Raw genomic sequence first — 18,437 nt, 5'->3', positions numbered from 1 at the left:
AGGGCTACTAGGACCCAACTGCAGAGAACTTTGGAAGAGGGTCTCGTACACCTTGTAGGGTCAGGGGTTGGACTCACGCTGCTTACTCATCCGCCCTGATTTTGGGGCGTGGTGGTTACTCAGCAGGGACACAGATGGGTCAGATATGAGTGTGCCACCTCTAAGGGTCCAGGCAATATGCATAGTACTATCCCAGGGTGGGGCTGAAGTGGAGGACCATCAGGGACTTAGGGTTTTCTTGGGAGGAACAGAGCTTCTCATGTGCCTCTTCCGGGATTGGATTATCTCTCTATTCATCGAATGGATCCTGATGTGTGCTGGGGACCATGGGAGGTCAACATGCAGAGATACATTCACTGAAGCAAAGGCAGCTGCCCTTGTCACTCAGGAAGTGGAAGTTGAGTAAGACCAGCCTCAGCACCTGCTCAGCATATATGAAGATCCCGAGACAGCAGGAACTATAGTACATTATTGGTTCCTTAAGGAGGTTGGAGCCAGGTCCCAAACCCAGGTCCTGTTTGGTGCACAATGAGGTGCCTTGCCTACTTACCACAGGAAACAGGGAGTGTGTGTGTGTGTGTGTGTGTGTGTGTGTGTGTGTGTGTGTGTGTGTGACTTGTGGTCACTGACTGAGCCTCACAGCCCGTGTTGTCCTGCCCTGTGGATGAGCAGCCTCTCTGAATCTGCTCAGTGGGACTAAGGCTGTGTCCTACCTGGGGCCTTTCTGGATGTCTCAGGGCTGGACAGTTTGGAGGTGCAGTCTGTCTCTAGCTATAGAAAACAAGGGCAGAAAACTATGTGTATGTGAGTTCACCATTGGCATGCACAGAGGCCAGTTGTGTCCAGATTGCTGCTTGGATGCCGTCTTTGTACAGATGACACTGATGGGCACATATCACATGGCCCAAGTGACTCATGACCAAGATTTCACACTGAGTGGTGGAAAGGAAAGGCTGGTACTCAGAGTTTGCATTGTAATGCCTACCTACCTGCCACCTGCCACTCCTGAGCCTGCATCCTCACAGATGGGTGCATGGGATCTATTACTCTTGAGCAATGGGGATGGGACCCATGTTTGCTGCCTGTACTCTGCTCCAGCCACAGGCATCTGGGATAAAAGTAGGAGTCCTGCCAAAGACTGAGACAGAACCAGAGTCCTCAGGACTCCTTACTCTACTCTTGGGGAATGCCCAGCCCTAACCCCTTTGCAGATGGCAGAACCTGGTACCATCTAGATGGTGTCACTATTGCAGAAGAACATAAAATGACTTTAATAAAGCCTTACAAGATATGTAGTAGTTTATGTGGCCAGCAACTTTTTATTCCCTCAACTTCCTTTCTGCAAAATGCAAAAGTATCTTATTTATGGGATGGGCTATCTTGAGGTTAGGAAGTTTCCTGTAAATGCTATGATCTGTGTGCCTGGCTCAGGGTATGTGCTTAATATAAGCTAGAGATTGGGTGGGGAAGTTGCTCAGTGTAGGAGTGCTTGCCCAAGGCCCTGGGTCCCATCTCTAGAAATACACACAAGCACAAGTGCACCCCACCCCAGCTTATACTTGTAATCATAGTACTCAGGAAGTTGATGCAGGCGGATCAAAGCGTCCAGAATACACAGTGAGATCCTGCCTTAAAGAACAAAACAAGGCAAATGTTTTGTCTTCATTTTTCATTTGCTGGCTAAGTGAAGTACACAGGATAATGCACCTGTCCATCACTGGGTTCCTAGCAGCTAAGTAGAATGGGTCATGTAGTAGGCCTTAAGTAAAGTAGAATACAGGTGACAATGGCAGGTCCCACCCCCATTACTGAACAGTGGCCAAGCCTTTCACAAGTCTCCATCATCAACTGTTTGTGATAAAGGGACAAGTCTCATGAGTGGCAGGTGGCTGGCAGGTGTTACAAGGCAAACTTGAGCCTTTCCACCCTTCATGAAACCTTTGTCATGAAACACTTGGGCCATGTGGTTAAGTGCATAAAATATATCCAATACTGAAATCATAAAATTTAATGCAAAGCTCCACATCTTCCCTTCTGAATATATTTTATTTTCTTAATTTTTTAAAATTTCTACATAAGGTTTCTCTGTGTAGCCTTGGTTATCCTGGAACTTGTTCTATAGATCAGGCTGGCCTTGATCTATCTACCTTTGCCTCCTGAGTTCTGGGATTAAAGGCATGTACCACCACCACCCAACCACCAAATGTACTTTCCAACTGTGTAGAAATTTGCTGAGTTATATAGACATTGAATCTGGTTAATTCTGGTGTGTGATGATTCAATTTATTTGCAAGGTTTTTCAACAATAAAGTTTATAAAGTAAAAACAAATAGTACAGAGTGACATTAAAGATTTTCAGGGTCTGAGGAGATGTCTCTGTGAATGAAGTATTTGCAACATAAGCCTGAGGACCAGAGTTTGGATTTCTAGGACCCACATAATGCAGGTGAGCGTGGTAGTCAGACTGTAATTGCAGGAGGTGGAAACTATTCTGAGAGCAAGCTGGCTGAATGGGCAAGCCCTGGCTTTAAGTGAGAGAGACCCTACTTCAAAACATAATGTGGGAATGATCAAGGAACACATCTTCATCAACCTCTGGATTTTCAGGCACATTCACAGCTAGTGTGCATGTGTGTGTGCGTGTGTGCATGCACGCACACACACACACACACACACACACACACCTACACCTGTGCCCACACAATGCTAACATGTATTTGTGTGTGTGTGTGTGTGTTACGTAAAGTTTCTATTGCCGTGAAGAGATACCATTGTTGTTGTTGGAAGGAAGGTTACACCATACAACAGAACTCATGTGGGATGTTTATTGTGGGGAAGGGAAGGGAGGAGGAGCAGAAGTGACCTCTGGGGCTAGAGCTGAGGAAGAAAGAGAGCATGAGGTGGGAGGGGCTTGCTTTTTATAAGGGGATAAGGTGCATGCACACAGGAAGTTGCTGGAGCTGATGACACACCCTTTCAGGTCCCCAAGAGCAAGCCAGTGCAAATGCCTGAATACTAACAACCCTGGCAACTCTTAAAAAGGAAAACATTTAATTGTGGCGGCTTACTTACAGTTCAGAGGTTTAGTCCATTATCGTCATGGCGGAAAGCAGGGCAGCATGCAGGCAGACATGGTGCTGGAGAAAGAGCTGAAAGTTCTTACATCTTGACTCAACAGGCAACAGGAAGTGGTCTGAAACACTGGGTGACTTGAGCATATATGAGACCTCAAACCCCACCTCCACAGTGACACACTTCCTCCAACAAGGCCACACCCACTCCAACAAAGTCACACTTCCTAATAGTGCCACTCCCTTTGGGGGCCATTTTCTTTCAAACCACCACACACATATATATACATACATACATACATGCACACACTCTACATATACATATACTTGCAAAAGTATTTCCAGTCATAATGGCTGGGAAATCTACGAACCATGTCCCCCTAAATATAATGGTTAACCTGGGAAAGGCTGTCCCAAGCACTTACTTTAGTGTTCTAGATTCTTTCTTTCCTTCCTTCCTTCCTTCTGAGACAGGATCTCATGTAGCCCAGGCTAGCATCTAACTTGCTCTGTAGCCAAAGATGACCTTGAACTCCTGTTCTTTCCACCTCTACCTGTGAGAGCTGGGAATACAGGCATGTGCCACCATATAGCCTAGTGCTCTGGATTTCAACCGAAGATATTTATTCACCAAAAATGCTGAACCACAGGACAAAAATCTTTGAATTTTATCCTGCTAACTCAGCAGAAAAGAACCAGGAAAATTTCAGTTCACACAGGAAGTGACAGGCAGCAAACACTAGCTCTGAGACCACACAGATGTTAGAACTATCTCACAAAGCAATGATTGTAAAACAAAATGCATCAGCAAGTAAATATGAACACTTATAACAGAGAGCCAGGGCTGGATGGAATCCAGTGTCAATTCATGACAAATACTCTCCACCAGAAAGGAACGTCTTCAATCTAGTAAGGAGCATGGATAAAGTTTTGACAGCCAGACTTGCACTGGCCTGGTTGCAGGATGGGATTCTTCACTCTCATCACAATTATTCCACACCCACAAGAAGTCTTAGCCAGAAGGACACAAGAGGCATGCAGATTATAAATGGAGATGTGAAACTATCTCTATTAACAGGTAACATATGTGATGTTTTTTGTAGAGGGTCTCAAGGAATCTATGAAGAAGATAATCGGACAAATCTGTGAGGGCAGCAAGATCGCAAAACGCAAGGTCCATACACAAAAATCAATGTGCTTATAGATACCAACAACATCTAGTTAGACGCAGAAAAAATCGTGTGTGTGTGTGTGTGTGTGTGTGTGTGTGTGTGTGTGTAGGCCAGATGTCATTCTTCTTTTTTCAAAAAGAGAAATGTTAGCTGGCTGGTGGTGGGGCACACCTTTAACCCACCACTCAGTGAGTTCAAGACCAGTCTGGCCTACAGAGTGAATTCCAGGACAGCCAGGGCTGTTTACACAGAGAAACCCTAGTTTGAAAAACCAAGAGATAGAGAGATCAAGATCAAGATAGAGAGAGATAGAGATAGAGACAGATGTGTATGTGTGTATGAGAGAGAGAGAGAGAGAGAGATGTTGATTTAATGGTAAAGCTTAGCACACTCCAGCACCAGGACTAGCATAGAGTTGAAGCAGCAGGGACAGCTGTGACCCCATGGAGCCTCACATGGCAAAGAGGATGAGGAGGATGATCAACAAACTGAAGAACTCCATTGTAGAGAGCTGCGAAATGCCGCACCCTTAAGATGGTACTGGCTTCCGCCTCTGCTAGCCCGATAGCAAGTGCTCTCTGTGATAAACAACTCCTTATTTGGTCAAGGCTGGATATCAGGCTTGCTTCCTCGTATGTGGACCTATCTGCTGTCGCCACATGGCTTACCAGGGTTGGCCGCCCAAGGGCCTTTTTAAGCTGTGGGCGGGCACTCCCTGGGGTCAGAAGATTTGTTCAAGGTCCTGAATAAACTGCTTGTGAGAAGGATTCCTGAGTCGCGTCTTCCTTGCTGGTCGAGGTGGTCGTGACAGTTGGTGGCCCGTACGGGGACGCTCGTACGAAGAAAGGAATTCAGAACTCACAGCAGTCAGGGGGTGCACCGGTAAGTCCCCAGGTAAGGTGGGGATCCGCGAAAAGAGCGGGATTATTGTTCTCATCCGTAGAGAAGGGGAGAACGGTCAGCAGAGCCGCGTCAAAGCGGACGGGAAAGCAAAGCAGCAGAGCCGCGTCAAAGCGGACGGGATAAAAATGAAAGTAGAGCCGCGTCAAAGCGGACGGGACTAAAGGGAAAGTAGTAGAGCCGCGTCAAAGCAGACGGAGTAAAAGTGAAACAAAGGATTTTTTGGGTTTTCTTTTCACTGTTTGTTATTAAAACATGGGTAATTCCACATCCCGCCCAATTTTTCTGGCACTCAATGAGTTGCTGCCATCAAAGAATCTTAGACTAAAAAAGGGACCACGACAAGAACGGGGCAAAAAAAGGACTGGAACAAGAGCAGTTGGTTTGCTCCTCTCTGTAGGTAAAGAGAGCAGGACAAATGGTTCGTGGAGCAGCGAACCAAAAGTAAAAACATTGTTAGCTTGGCTAGCAGGGAACCCAAAGTAAAAGCTAAAAAGAAACATTAGAAGCTTAAAAGAAACATTGTTAGTTTGGCTAGCAGCAAACCAAAAGTAAAAACATTGTTAGTTTGGCTATGGGCGCTTCTCAGTTGCACCCAATTTTTTGGCTCTGAATGAGCTGCTTCGTTCTAAGAATCTAAGATTTTTGGAAGTTAGGGAGACATGGGACTGAGGAACAATATGGAAAATACACAAAAATTCTGGATACTGTATACTATTGTGTGTGGGAACACCAGACCTTGAGTAGAGACCCACTTCCCCTTCTGTCTGGGAGTAGGCAGCTGTAAGACAATGTTTAGTAAAAACATGTTTACTAAAAACGATACAATAAGTTCCTGGCCACTTCCCCTTCTGCCTGGGAGTAGGCAGCTGTAAGACAATGTTTAGTAAAAACCTGTTTACTAAAAATGATACAATAAGTTCCTGGGAAAGGCCTTCCCACGGAAACCGCCCTGACCTCGACCTTGTCCAGAGACTAACCGCACCTTCAAAAACCCACACACATCCACCTCTGGTGAGAGCAGAACCAGCCAGGGGAGAGGAGAGAGCAGAGGCTTCTCTGGTGGGAGCCTTTCTTAGGACGTTTTTCTTGAACCTTTTTGGAGCCTGTTTAAAGTTCTCTTTATATCATTGAACGAGTCTCTGTGTTATCAATACCCGACACCCTCCGCACGTTCTCGGACACAGGCCGCGCAGCAGTCGTGACAATTGGAGGTTCCACCGAGATCGTGAAAGCGAGGTAAGTGGACGGGGTTAAGAAACTATGGGGAATAGTTCCGGGAAGCTAGAATCATTACAGTATCAACTAAAAAAGTTACTTAAAGAACATGGGACTGCAGTCAAGTCTAAAACCCTAGAAGGCTTTCTAAAATCGATCGAACGAGCCAGTCCATGGTTCATTACTGGGGGAAGCTTAAATATTCCAGATTGGGAGGAGGTTCGCCGTGATCTTCATAGACTTTTACGAAAAGAGGGATCTGAGTCCTTGCCCCCTACGACATTCTCCTTATGGAGATTAGTGAGGGGAGCACTTTTGACAGATAAGGTTCGTCACCGCCAGGTAGTTCAGGACACAAAAGAGGCTTTTTTAGAGTTACAAGAGACTGAGACTCAAGCCTCCTTGAGTTCAGGGGCAGAGAGTGATGATGAAGAGACCGTGACTGAAACTAGAGGCTCCATTGTTAGTGAGGATGAGGGGGAGTCTCTTAGTAACAACAAAAAAATGGGTAGAGATCTCCGGGCGCGACCCAAAAAGAAGGACTCCGGTCAAAATCGGTTATATCCTTCTCTATCAGACCTAGAAAATGGAAGTAGCTCAGACTCAGACTCGTCACAGTCTGAAAAGGAACGGTTACTTGCTGAGATCGCAGCCCTTAAAAAAGAACTAAAAAAGATTCTAATTAAGGAAAGACAGGACAGGGAGAGAAACCCTTCCCCATACTCTGAAAAAGGGACTCCTCCTATGAGATAACCCAGTCCTTCTCAGACCTGGAGGGAAGACCCAGAGGAGGGGTCCAATGCTGCCCGGTGGTGGCCCCAGTAATGAAAGTTCCAGATCCGAACAATTCTGGACAGGTCATTCGGCATCATAACCCTTTAAATTTTAAGGATATAAAACAACTTAAAGAGGCAACTTTAAATTATGGAGCACAGGCTCCCTTTACACTTTCCCTAATGGAATCTTTTGCGTCTCTTAATTTGACACCTGGCGATTGGCAGCAGCTTTGCAGAGCAGCTCTGTCGGGGGGGAGATTATTTGATTTGGAGAGGTGAGTTTCAGGAAAGATGCAGCCAGACAGCCCAAAGGAATGCACAGGCTGGACAGCCCCAGAGAAATGTGGAGATGCTTACCGGGAGTGGTCAATACGCCACCATTCAACAACAAATGCAATATGACATCGCAGTCTATGCCCAAGTGGCAGCAGCGGCCCAAGGGGCTTGGAAAGCATTGCCTTCCAAGGAAGGAGGGGATCATCTGTCCAAAATCCTTCAAGGACCTTCCGAACCTTTTCAAGACTTCGTAGACCGTCTCAGTCAGGTAGCAGAAAGAATATTTGGGGGCATTGGGCCTGCGATGCCAGTCATCAAGCAGATGGCATTTGAAAACGCAAATAAGTATTGTAAGGAAGCCCTTCGCCCCTATCGCAATAAAAGTCTAAATGACTATATCCGGATCTGTAGGGACATTGATGGGAACTTCATCCAGGGCCAAGTGTTAGCTGCTGCTATTCGGCCCCAAGTGGGGAAAGAAAGACCTACTCTGGGAGGGAGAAAAACATGTTTTAGCTGCGGTAGGGAGGGACACTTCCGTAGAGAGTGCCCTCAAAATAGTACTACGGGTCTCAAGAGACCTGGTTTATGCCCCCGTTGTCAAAGGGGATATCATTGGGCCAATAACTGCTACTCTAAAACTGACAGGGAGGGAAATTTCCTTTCTGCTAATAATAATCAGGGAAACGGGAGGAGGGCCCCGCCCCAGGGCCCCAAAACCAATGTGTACGGGGCAATGACCCCTGCTCTGGGCAGTGGCAGGACTCATTTTCTCCCCCAGAGCAACCCCTTCATATCTCAGACCTCCTTAGAACCACCTCGGGGAGTGCAGGATTGGACCTCGCTCCCTCTGCCCGGGCAATCCTAACACCGGAAATGGGGATCCAGGCCCTCCCTACTGGGGTGCATGGGCCATTGCCCCCAGGCACGGTCGGACTACTTTTGGGACGGTCCAGTACTATTCTTCGAGGCATCCAGGTACACCCCGGTGTTATAGACCAGGATAGTGAGGGGAGATTAAAATAATGACATCAGTGGGCAGTGGGGTTGTTGCCATCCCTGCAGGAGAACGGATTGCTCAGATACTCCTTCTCCCTACAGCTCCTTGTGAGGCTAGAAAAATTAAAGAGAAAAGGGGCAACCAAGGTTTTGTAAGTACCGGCCCGGCAGCATTTTGGGTAGCCACTATGGAGAACCGCCCCCAGCTTACATTAAAGATAGAAGGCAAGTCCTTTAGGGGCGTCTTAGATTCTGGGGCAGATTTCTCTGTCCTCTCAGATAAATTCTGGCCCCCCACCTGGCCGAAAGAGGAAGGGACAGTGACCCTCCAGGGAATAGGACAGGCTGTGCCCCAAAAAAGCCTCAAAATCTTAAAGTGGCAAGACTCTAAAGGCCACACAGGGCTTTTCCAGCCATATGTTTTGCCTGGCCTCCCTATTAACCTCTGGGGACGGGACCTCATGCAAGAAATGGGAGTGGTCCTCACCACTCAGGCACCCAAGTCCAAAAGCAGGGGCCCCCAGATGATGCAAGGGAGGGGCTGGAGCCCGGGGAGGGAACTAGGTAAACTAGAACAGGGAGAGGTTTGCCCTGTGGCATCCCTCCCTTTGGAGACCAGGGCCCCAGGGGATAGGAAGGGTTTTGGTCATTTTTGAGGGAAACTGAGAGATCTAAAAGGCTGGCCAGTAAGGCTATGCGGATGTGTTAAAAAGGGGTACCAAGCTAGGGGTACTGGATTAAATCTCCAGGCCTTCGCCTGACACCAAGGTCAGGAAAGAAAGGGGAACCTGAGAGATCACCCTCAGTTGGAGGATGGATTAAAAGTGAGTAAATTAAAAATTGGTAACAGTAAAGAGGTACTGGTATTGAGTAAAAAAAAAGAAAAAGACAAAGGTATATAAAATAGAGGGTTTTGTTTACATTTAAGTTCTATTTTGTGAGTCATCTCTAGAAACTTTTGGCCAAAAGCCTGGCCTCTCTACCTTACATCTACAGAGTTACAAGGAGTAGGTACGGCTGTACCCCATGACTGTAGCTCAAATGAAAAAATGATAAAAACATATAGGACTTTTTAACCTTTTTAGTTCAAGGATTGACTGGAGTTGTTCTTTTACATAGATTTCAATTAAGGAAGCTTCATTACAACAGACTAATCATGACCTAGGGAAAAAGGATGACTAAAAGATGCATGTATGTTCTAAATGTATGGTGTGGCCACACCGGTATGTATGAAATGTGATTGCAAATGTGTGAGTGTAAACTGCTTATATGATTAAAAGGATACTTAAATCCCTTCAAAAATAGTTAAGAAGCTACCTAGATTGCGTTAAATATAGCCAAAAGGAACATCCAGCCAGTCTGTTAATGTTTTAACAGAAAAATTTAAGATGCAAACGAGGCCTTGTCAGCTAGTGAGAGCTCTACAGGTTAGATTGGGAAAGACTACTCACAGACTTCAAATAATTTAAAAAAAACTTATTTGGACACAGTATAGTTTACAATCTTTGAGTGATTTTCAAAAGTTTTTGGGAAATATTTAATGGATATGTCCTTTTTAATGGGCATCTACAAATAATCTAAGTAATAATCCCAATTTACCTAGATAGTCAACCAAGGAGGGTAGACAAATTCTTCTACTGTTATGGTCCAACTTCAACAGTTCAAAAAAATTTTTTTTAAATAAAAAAGGGTAAATAATGCCCCCAGTCCCCACATGACTCATCAAGTAATACACTCCTCATTTAAAAATTTTATAATGTGAATGCCAGTGAGCTTCAGACAGATTCTGGCATGATGGAACTTGAGCAACCATTGCTCAGGTCAAATGGAGACATCCATGCACTAGACAGTGGAGAAGACCCTAATTTGGGGTCGAGGGCATGTTTGTGTTTTCTTGCAGGAAAAGAATAAAACTTCGGCAACTGTCAGACCATTTAGTGAGATGCATGGAGCAGAGAAAAACTGGACCTGAGACCATGGGAGCCTACCTAAGCCAGTTTGAGTGAGATCTCCTAAATCAGTGTTCCTGATTCTTGATGTCATCAAATCTAGAGCCCAAGAAAGAAAAAAAACAGTTGGTTCGAGATTTCCAGTTTCTCAGCAGACCTGCTGCATTAACCTTCCGGACCCGTGAGTTTTCATCCCAAAGCCAACAGAGAACTAAAAAGACTAACTGTCTGCCCTTGACACATCTTAAAACAACAGAACTCATTTTGCCAGTTTTCCCTTTAGGGGAAAAAAGGACCCATTTAAAGTATTTGGACATTGGTATGGACTATGAGTGGCAAAAGCCTCTTTTCAGTATTTGAACAGGACATGGTCACTTGATGATTCCTGTTTCTGGAATCACGACTAGGCCAGTGTATTTTTCTGGAGAAATGCAACTTGTCCTAATGCGACAACTATTGTTCATATTTTTCGTAATGCTACATGTATAACATCAATGATTGTGCCCAATGTATCTGTGCAAGTGCACTTTCTAAATGCTTTCCTGAGCAGATCTTAAAACAATTGGAAACTTTATCAAATTGTAAGTGTAAATCACATGCGGGTTACCCTTGTAACAGATGAAGGCTGGTAGAATGTTATGGCCCAGATCTGGTGATGGGTATGGTGATGGAGAGGCGCTATGTCAATGGGGGTCCTGGAAATGGTGGCAGTGGCGGTAGGCATTCTGGCTTTATGCCGAGCTCAAACGTGCCTTGTTCCAGAGACAAGAGATCCGTAACCAAGTATTGCTTAGCTTAGCCCATGGCAATCCCGATAGCCATAAAGGTTGGTTACAGATGATTTAAGGTTGGGGTATCTCCGATGACGGGCAACCTGTGGGGAAGACCCCTCCCACCTAAAACAGGGGTTCAAGGTCCCCCAAAGACGGGAAAGGGAGGGTGACCCTACTTGACCTAAGCCAGGAGTGCCTCATTTGAAAATAAAAAGGGGTGAATTGTGGGAACACCAGACCTTGAGCAGAGACCCACTTCCCCTTCTGCCTGGGAGTAGGCAGCTGTAAGACAATGTTTAGTAAAAACATGTTTACTAAAAACGATACAATAAGTTCCTGGCCACTTCCCCTTCTGCCTGGGAGTAGGCAGCTGTAAGACAATGTTTAGTAAAAACCTGTTTACTAAAAATGATACAATAAGTTCCTGGGAAAGGCCTTCCCACGGAAACCGCCCTGACCTCGACCTTGTCCAGAGACTAACCGCACCTTCAAAAACCCACACACATCCACCTCTGGTGAGAGCAGAACCAGCCAGGGGAGAGGAGAGAGCAGAGGCTTCTCTGGTGGGAGCCTTTCTTAGGACGTTTTTCTTGAACCTTTTTGGAGCCTGTTTAAAGTTCTCTTTATATCATTGAACGAGTCTCTGTGTTATCAATACCCGACACCCTCCGCACGTTCTCGGACACAGGCCGCGCAGCAGTCGTGACAATTGTGTTTTTCAGTTTTTTGATTGCTCAGGAAGGAACAACTGCTAAAGTACACTTGATGATAAATGCTGCTGAATTATTTCAAACGCTCAGAGGTGGTGTTCGGCCTGTCTGGAGACTAGTAAAAAGTTCCCTTGAGGATCAGAAATGTAGTGAGGCAGTTAAAAAGGGGAGAAATGCTTTAGAACAATTACAAGAGGAGAGATCAGAGCAGACAAACGGTGAAAAGGGAGGAAAACAGAAAAGAAAGATGTACTCAGCTCTAGAAGACTCAGAGTCTACGGACTCCGAGGAGGAGGAGGAGGAACTCCAAACTATTGTCATGATTCCCATGGTATGAACAGTGCCCCCTTTCAGCAATGAAAAGGTAGATTTGCAAACATGCAGACAGGATATCCAGGACAGGTGTTTGAACAGGTGGATCAGATAGCCATTAAGGCTTGGAAAATCACTGCCAAATTAAGGAGAAGTGAGTGACAATCTTGGCACCTGGAGTCTGCGAGTGGAAAATGCAAGGATTATGCCAATTTTACAAAAGCTACAAATTTGTCCAAGTATTTGTCCAGTTTTCTTTTACAGAATTGGTCACTTAAATTTGAAGATACTTTGAAGGAGTTGAGGCTGGCAGTGGTCCATGTGAATTCCACCAGAGTGGACCTTTCCTTTGCATCGGGATTATCATCCTGGCTGACTTCTACAATGAACCATCTTAAGGAGTGGGCGGGTATAGGAGCATTAACAGGTCTCTTGGTGTTGGTCTCCCTGGTTTGCTTGTGGTTTCTATGTAAGAGTAGAGTCACACAAAAAGACACAATGCAGCCATGATCATTCAGGCCTTTACCGCTATTGAAGCAGGACAGTCCCCCACAGGCATGGTTAGCCACCTTAAAAACTAATTAAATACGCTCAGGATGCGAGGCAGAGCACTGCACTCTGAGTCAGCTAATAATGACCCAGAGAAGAGCATGTCTGATTGCATGCGGGTTGGTACCCAAGAGTCCCGCCTCTGAAAAAAAGGGTATCGGACGGGTCTGATGTTTGTTGGGTGGATGACGCCAAACAAAAATCAGTACAATGTCCCTGTCATTGTCAGAGATCAGACCTCTACTCTTGCCTGTTGCATTTTAAACAAAAAAGGGGGAACTGTAGAGAGCTGCGAAATGCCGCACCCTTAAGATGGTACTGGCTTCCGCCTCTGCTAGCCCGATAGCAAGTGCTCTCTGTGATAAACAACTCCTTATTTGGTCAAGGCTGGATATCAGGCTTGCTTCCTCGTATGTGGACCTATCTGCTGTCGCCACATGGAGACAGGAGAAGGATTCCTGAGCCGCTTTGACGCGGCTCTACTACTTTCCCTTTTGTCCCGTCCGCTTTGACGCGGCTCTACTACTTTCGTTTTATCCCGTCCGCTTTGACGCGGCTCTACTGCTTAGCTTTCCCGTCCGCTTTGACGCGGCTCTGCTGACCGTTCTCCCCTTCTCTATGGGTGAGAACAATAATCCCGCTCTTTTCGCGGATCCCCGCCTTACCTGGGGACTTACCGGTGCACCCCCTGACCGCCGTGAGTTCTGAATTCCCCGTACGGGCCACCAACTGTCACGACCACCTCGACCAGCAAGGAAGACGCGACTCAGGAATCCTTCTCACAAGCAGTTTATTCAGGACCTTGAACAAATCTTCTGACCCCAGGGAGTGCCCGCCCACAGCTTAAAAAGGCCCTTGGGCGGCCAACCCTGGTAAGCCATGTGGCGACAGCAGATAGGTCCACATACGAGGAAGCAAGCCAGATATCCAGCCTTGACCAAATAAGGAGTTGTTTATCACAGAGAGCACTTGCTGTCGGGCTAGCAGAGGCGGAAGCCAGCACCATCTTAAGGGTGCGGCACTTTGCAGCTCTCTACACTCCATGGCTTCAGACAAGTCAAAGCCCAAATAGCATAGAAGAACTGTTGGTTAAGAGATTGGTTCCAGGCTGGACAGATGGCTCAGCAGTTAAGAGAACTGGCTGCTCTTCTCGAGGTCCTGAGTTCAATTCCCAGCAACCATACGTTGCTCACAACCATTTATAATAGGATCTGATGCCCTCTTTATGTGTGCAAGAATACCTGCAGAGCACTCATACATAAAATATAAATAAATTAATTTTAAAAGAGAGAGAGAGATGGGTTCCTAAACTGGGTGGTGCATGCTTTTACTCCCAGCACTGGGGATGCAAAGGCAGCCTGGTCTACATGGTGAGTTCCAGGACATCCAGCACAGTCAGGACAACAAGGACTACACCTGGAAGCTCTATCTTTAAAAACCAACGGTTTCAAGGGAGAGACCATGTCACACTGAGACTTTGGTTTTGCTGATTAGTCTAGGCTAGCTGGTTAACTAGCACCAGAGATCTATCTAGCTGCAACCTCAACATAGAGATGACAAGTGTGTGCCAGCACACCTCACTTTTTTAAGTGGGTGCTGTGAATCAAACTCAGGTCCTCACGTTTGCTGACTTTCCCACCCCTAGGAATAGAAAAGATTTAATTATGTACTGAGGAGAGAACTGGAAAGAGCCCATGACCACAGGCTGCAATTCAACAGTCAGATGCCAACACATCCAAGCTGACTTACAGATTTCGTGCACTCTCAGTGAAAATCTGCCAGGCGTTTTAAAGATACAAACAAGCAGATGTTCAAGTTAAGTTGGCAATAGAAGTTAAAGTCACTAAAGTGGAATATAGAGAACCGTGCCATTCCAGTCTTAAATACTGAGGTCAGATTTACATATGTTAAACCAATTATTTTATTTTCAAGAAGTTCTCTCTCTCTCTCTCTCTCTCTCTCTCTGTGTGTGTGTGTGTGTGTGTGTGTGTGTGTGTGTGTGTGTGTGTACATCTGGAGCTGGCCAATTCTGGCTATTCTAGCTAATCAGCTTGCTCCAGGGATCTTTTGTTTCTGATTCCTGAGTGCCAGGCTAAGTGACTGCCATGGCTGCCCAGCTTTTATTAAGTTCTGGGGATGCAAACAATGGTTTATTTACAGAAAACAAAGACTTATAATTTTCTTACTGTCATTTCTTAGCATGTACATCTGAAATTAGCATATTTATAGACTATATTGTATTAGAATGCTTGATTTTAAAAACAGCTGTTGGAGATACTTGGGGTAGGATAGAGAATGGGGGGATCTCTATGGGAATGCAGGGAGGGAAAGGAGTCCCTCACCCTGAGAGCCAGTTTCCATTTCCTGCTGCATAAGAGTCAAGTGGTTTCAACACAGCTGGTAAACTAAAAAACGTCTGCAGAGATAGTGCCTGTCCCAAAGACATCTCAAAGGAGATGTCAGAAATAAGATACTGTGTTTACACGGGGTCAGAACGTGTGTGTACCCTTCAGTTTAACTGATAAAGCTCGCCTAGTCCCTAAATCTAAGCAGCACACCTTATAAAACCACCTTACAATTTCAGCTAACTGACAAATAAACAACGGAATCCTTGGGCTGGAGAAGTGACTCAGTAGGTAAAACTGATTTTTGTTCTTTTCCAGAACCAAAGTTTGGTTACCAGCACCCATGTTGGGTGGACCACTACTGTGTGTAATTCCAGATCTAGGAGACCCAAGCCCTTTCTGGTCTCTAAACTGTTAGATTATTAAAAGGCAGCTCTAGAGAAATGGAAGGCAGAAGGAGAGGCGTGGTTTAACCTTAAGTGGGACCACATTTATTCACATTGAGTATTATAGCCGGTTTCCGCTGAGTAGGGCCTTAGTGTAAGGACTCCGGCATTCTGCTGGCCTGTCCCTCTCACCTGGCAGAATGCACTCAGGCAGTATTCTAGTCAGCCCAGGGTTCCAAGAGTACTAGTCTGCACACAGGAGCAGAGGACCCCCTTTAAAAGACAGACCCCCACCCACCCACTTACGCTCTCTTTCTGCTCTTTTCTAGTTCCTCCACATGGCTTGGGCCAGTGGTAGGCAAGCCTTCCTAAAGCTCCTAATCCACAGGTCCCACGCTATCAGCAGGAGGCAGGTGTTTTAAAGCCTCTGCCCTCAGCAGCTGTGAAGGACTTGGGAGGAGGGTTGTGACTGTCCATGCTGCTGGCTAGTAAGTGTCTGCTCTACAATCATTAACTCAGGTAAAGTTTTATCCTTCTCGAGAACTCTCACACTTTTGATGACTGGTGGCTCTGCCAGCTTAAAGCAAGGCACCAACGGTCACAAAACAGGTTTCAGGAACAGGTGTTTTAAGGTTTATCCATGTAAAGACAGGAAAGTGTAAGGTGAAGGTCTGTGAATGGAAGTTACGAAGGTCTGAGGATAAAAAAGGCTTAAGTGATGGCCAAAAAAAAAAAAAAAGTGATTTGAGACATTCAAACGAATGAAATATGTTTCAGATCTCTCTCTCTCTCTCATTATGCTGCTGTTCATAGTCTTAACATTGATCAATAAAGTTTTAATGAGCTACTAATCCAAGACAGACTACTAAAACACCATACTATGCCACTATGCTATCATAACTGCAAGGTCAAGACTATGGCGCTTTTCATTGGGCTAAAGATATCTGTCAGTTTTAAAAGTGTTAATGCTTTCGACCAAATCATTTCTGACACGACTATACCACTAATGTGTCTAAAATTTATGTTTTCACAAACTCAAAGGATTTTTATAAGTTCTAGGAAGTCAAGTTGGACCCACATAAACAGGTCAGATTTACTCTAGATAAATATTATTCAACCTTTCCCTGGTCCTGGGACTCCCTTCCCTCATCTTGGGACCCCCACCCTCATCTTATGACCCTCTTCCCCTCAAGCACCAGGACGTAAGAAAAATTTTCCCCCTAAACTTAACCTTGTTCTCTGGTCTGCCAATATCTTGCCAGGACTAAGAGGTGCCAGAGAGTTCCGTACAATTTGGACTGCGATGAAACAGCCAGCTACCTCAGAACGTGGCAGCACCCCAGCTTTCTCAGGTCTCCCAAAGACGGTCAACAACCCCCCCCAACCAGGTCAGCAGGAAGTAGTTTTGAGAACTGGAAAAGAGCAGAAAGAGAGAGTAAGTGGTCAGGGATCTATCTTTTAAAGGGGCCCTTTGCACCTGCATGCAGACTGTGCAGTCATGGAACCCTGGGCTGACCAGAGTCCTGCCTGAGTGTGTTCTGCCAGGTGACAGGGGCAGGCCAACATAATGCCTGAATCCTTACAGGGGTAAGTTCTGGGCCCATTGAAGAGGGAGTCTGGTGACATAACAGGGAGAGTCTTAGCTTGATCGGCTACAGTGAGATCATTCGAGTGTTGTCCTGCATTCCTGAAGAAAACGATTATTAGAGGGCTGTAAGCAGGCAGAGAGATTTTTCTGGGACGGTTGGAGGAAGGAGGAGGAATGGAGGTAGGTGAGGCAGAGTGTGCCTGCGAGAGAAAGTCTGCATAGAGTTGGTTCAGGGTGTCAGTGCCTGGTCCCATTGCCAGGGCTGTTTCACCCAAATGAGCCAGCGGAAGAAGCAGGGGGCTACTAAGAAGGAAGGGAACAGGAGAAAATAGAGGACTAACGTAAAGAATTGTGTCTGGCTTGGGGTGAAAAGACTGTTGAGCTGGGTATAATTAAAATATTTTTCTGCTCCTGGGGGCTAGAAAGTTGGCAAGCCTGAGGACCGGTTTCTCCACAGCTTCTAAAAGGTCTTTTTGCAGACGTGTCAGGAACAAATTCAGCCGTTGTAAGATGAGAGCTTCGGGGAGCGCTTTCGTGGAACATTTTGTTTAGGGATAGGGTGGAGTTCAGTAAGTAAAACATTTAAAAGACAGGGTAAAATATTAAGTAAGAGGGTAATGAGGAAAGGAGTAATTGGGAGAGGAGGTGAGAAGGAAGTGAGGGGAGGAGCCAGAAGCCGGCTCACAGGAGGAGGCTTGTGTTTGAGATTTTTGTTGGGCCACTGTCTCTAGGCACCATCACAAACCAGTTAGGATTTGTTGCCGTGAAAGCGGTCTTGTTGAAGGGGCCAAAAAATCCTGTCCCCAGTAGTTAGATCTAATCTCTTAAATTTTGGAGTACTGCTGTGTCAAGGAGTCAGCTGATCAAGGACGTCAAGCTGACCTGAGATGATGAGACAGAGGAGGTGAACGGATTCAAAGAAGGTTTCAGTCCAGCTGCTTAAGTTCTGAGTCCCCAAGCCAACGTCCAGAGTGCAAAGAAGAGGGATGAGTTGGATGGCCCACGGCACTAATTAGTCTCCCTTCTAGAGGTCACCCAAACTGCTTTCAGGAGTCTGGGGGGTGTTGATCTCTCAGCAACATGATAAAACGTAACAGCTGGCAAAGATCCAGAACATCAGTCAGGAGGTTAAAAACTGTACAACCCCGTGGGGGGACATCAGGAGACAAAGTTACACGAGGGAAACCTTTGCATCATCAATGTCAGCATCAAGCAATATAACACAAGGTCAAATATGTAATTAACGTAAGGTTAAATCCAGTTGTACAACTGACTGGAACGTGTACTATATAGTAGGATAAAGTAACTGCAATCAGCTGTTGCATCAGGCTCCTGTGTGAGGAAGCTTTGTAAAAGAAGTCAGCAGCTAAGGGATGAATCTGAACAGAAAGCATCTAAGTGGTATTCCTTGCT

Source organism: Mesocricetus auratus, unplaced genomic scaffold, assembly GCF_017639785.1.
Source record: "Mesocricetus auratus isolate SY011 unplaced genomic scaffold, BCM_Maur_2.0 Super-Scaffold_100028, whole genome shotgun sequence".
In the NCBI taxonomy this organism is placed as follows: Eukaryota; Metazoa; Chordata; class Mammalia; order Rodentia; family Cricetidae; genus Mesocricetus; species Mesocricetus auratus.
Note: the sequence above shows the minus strand (reverse complement) of the source record.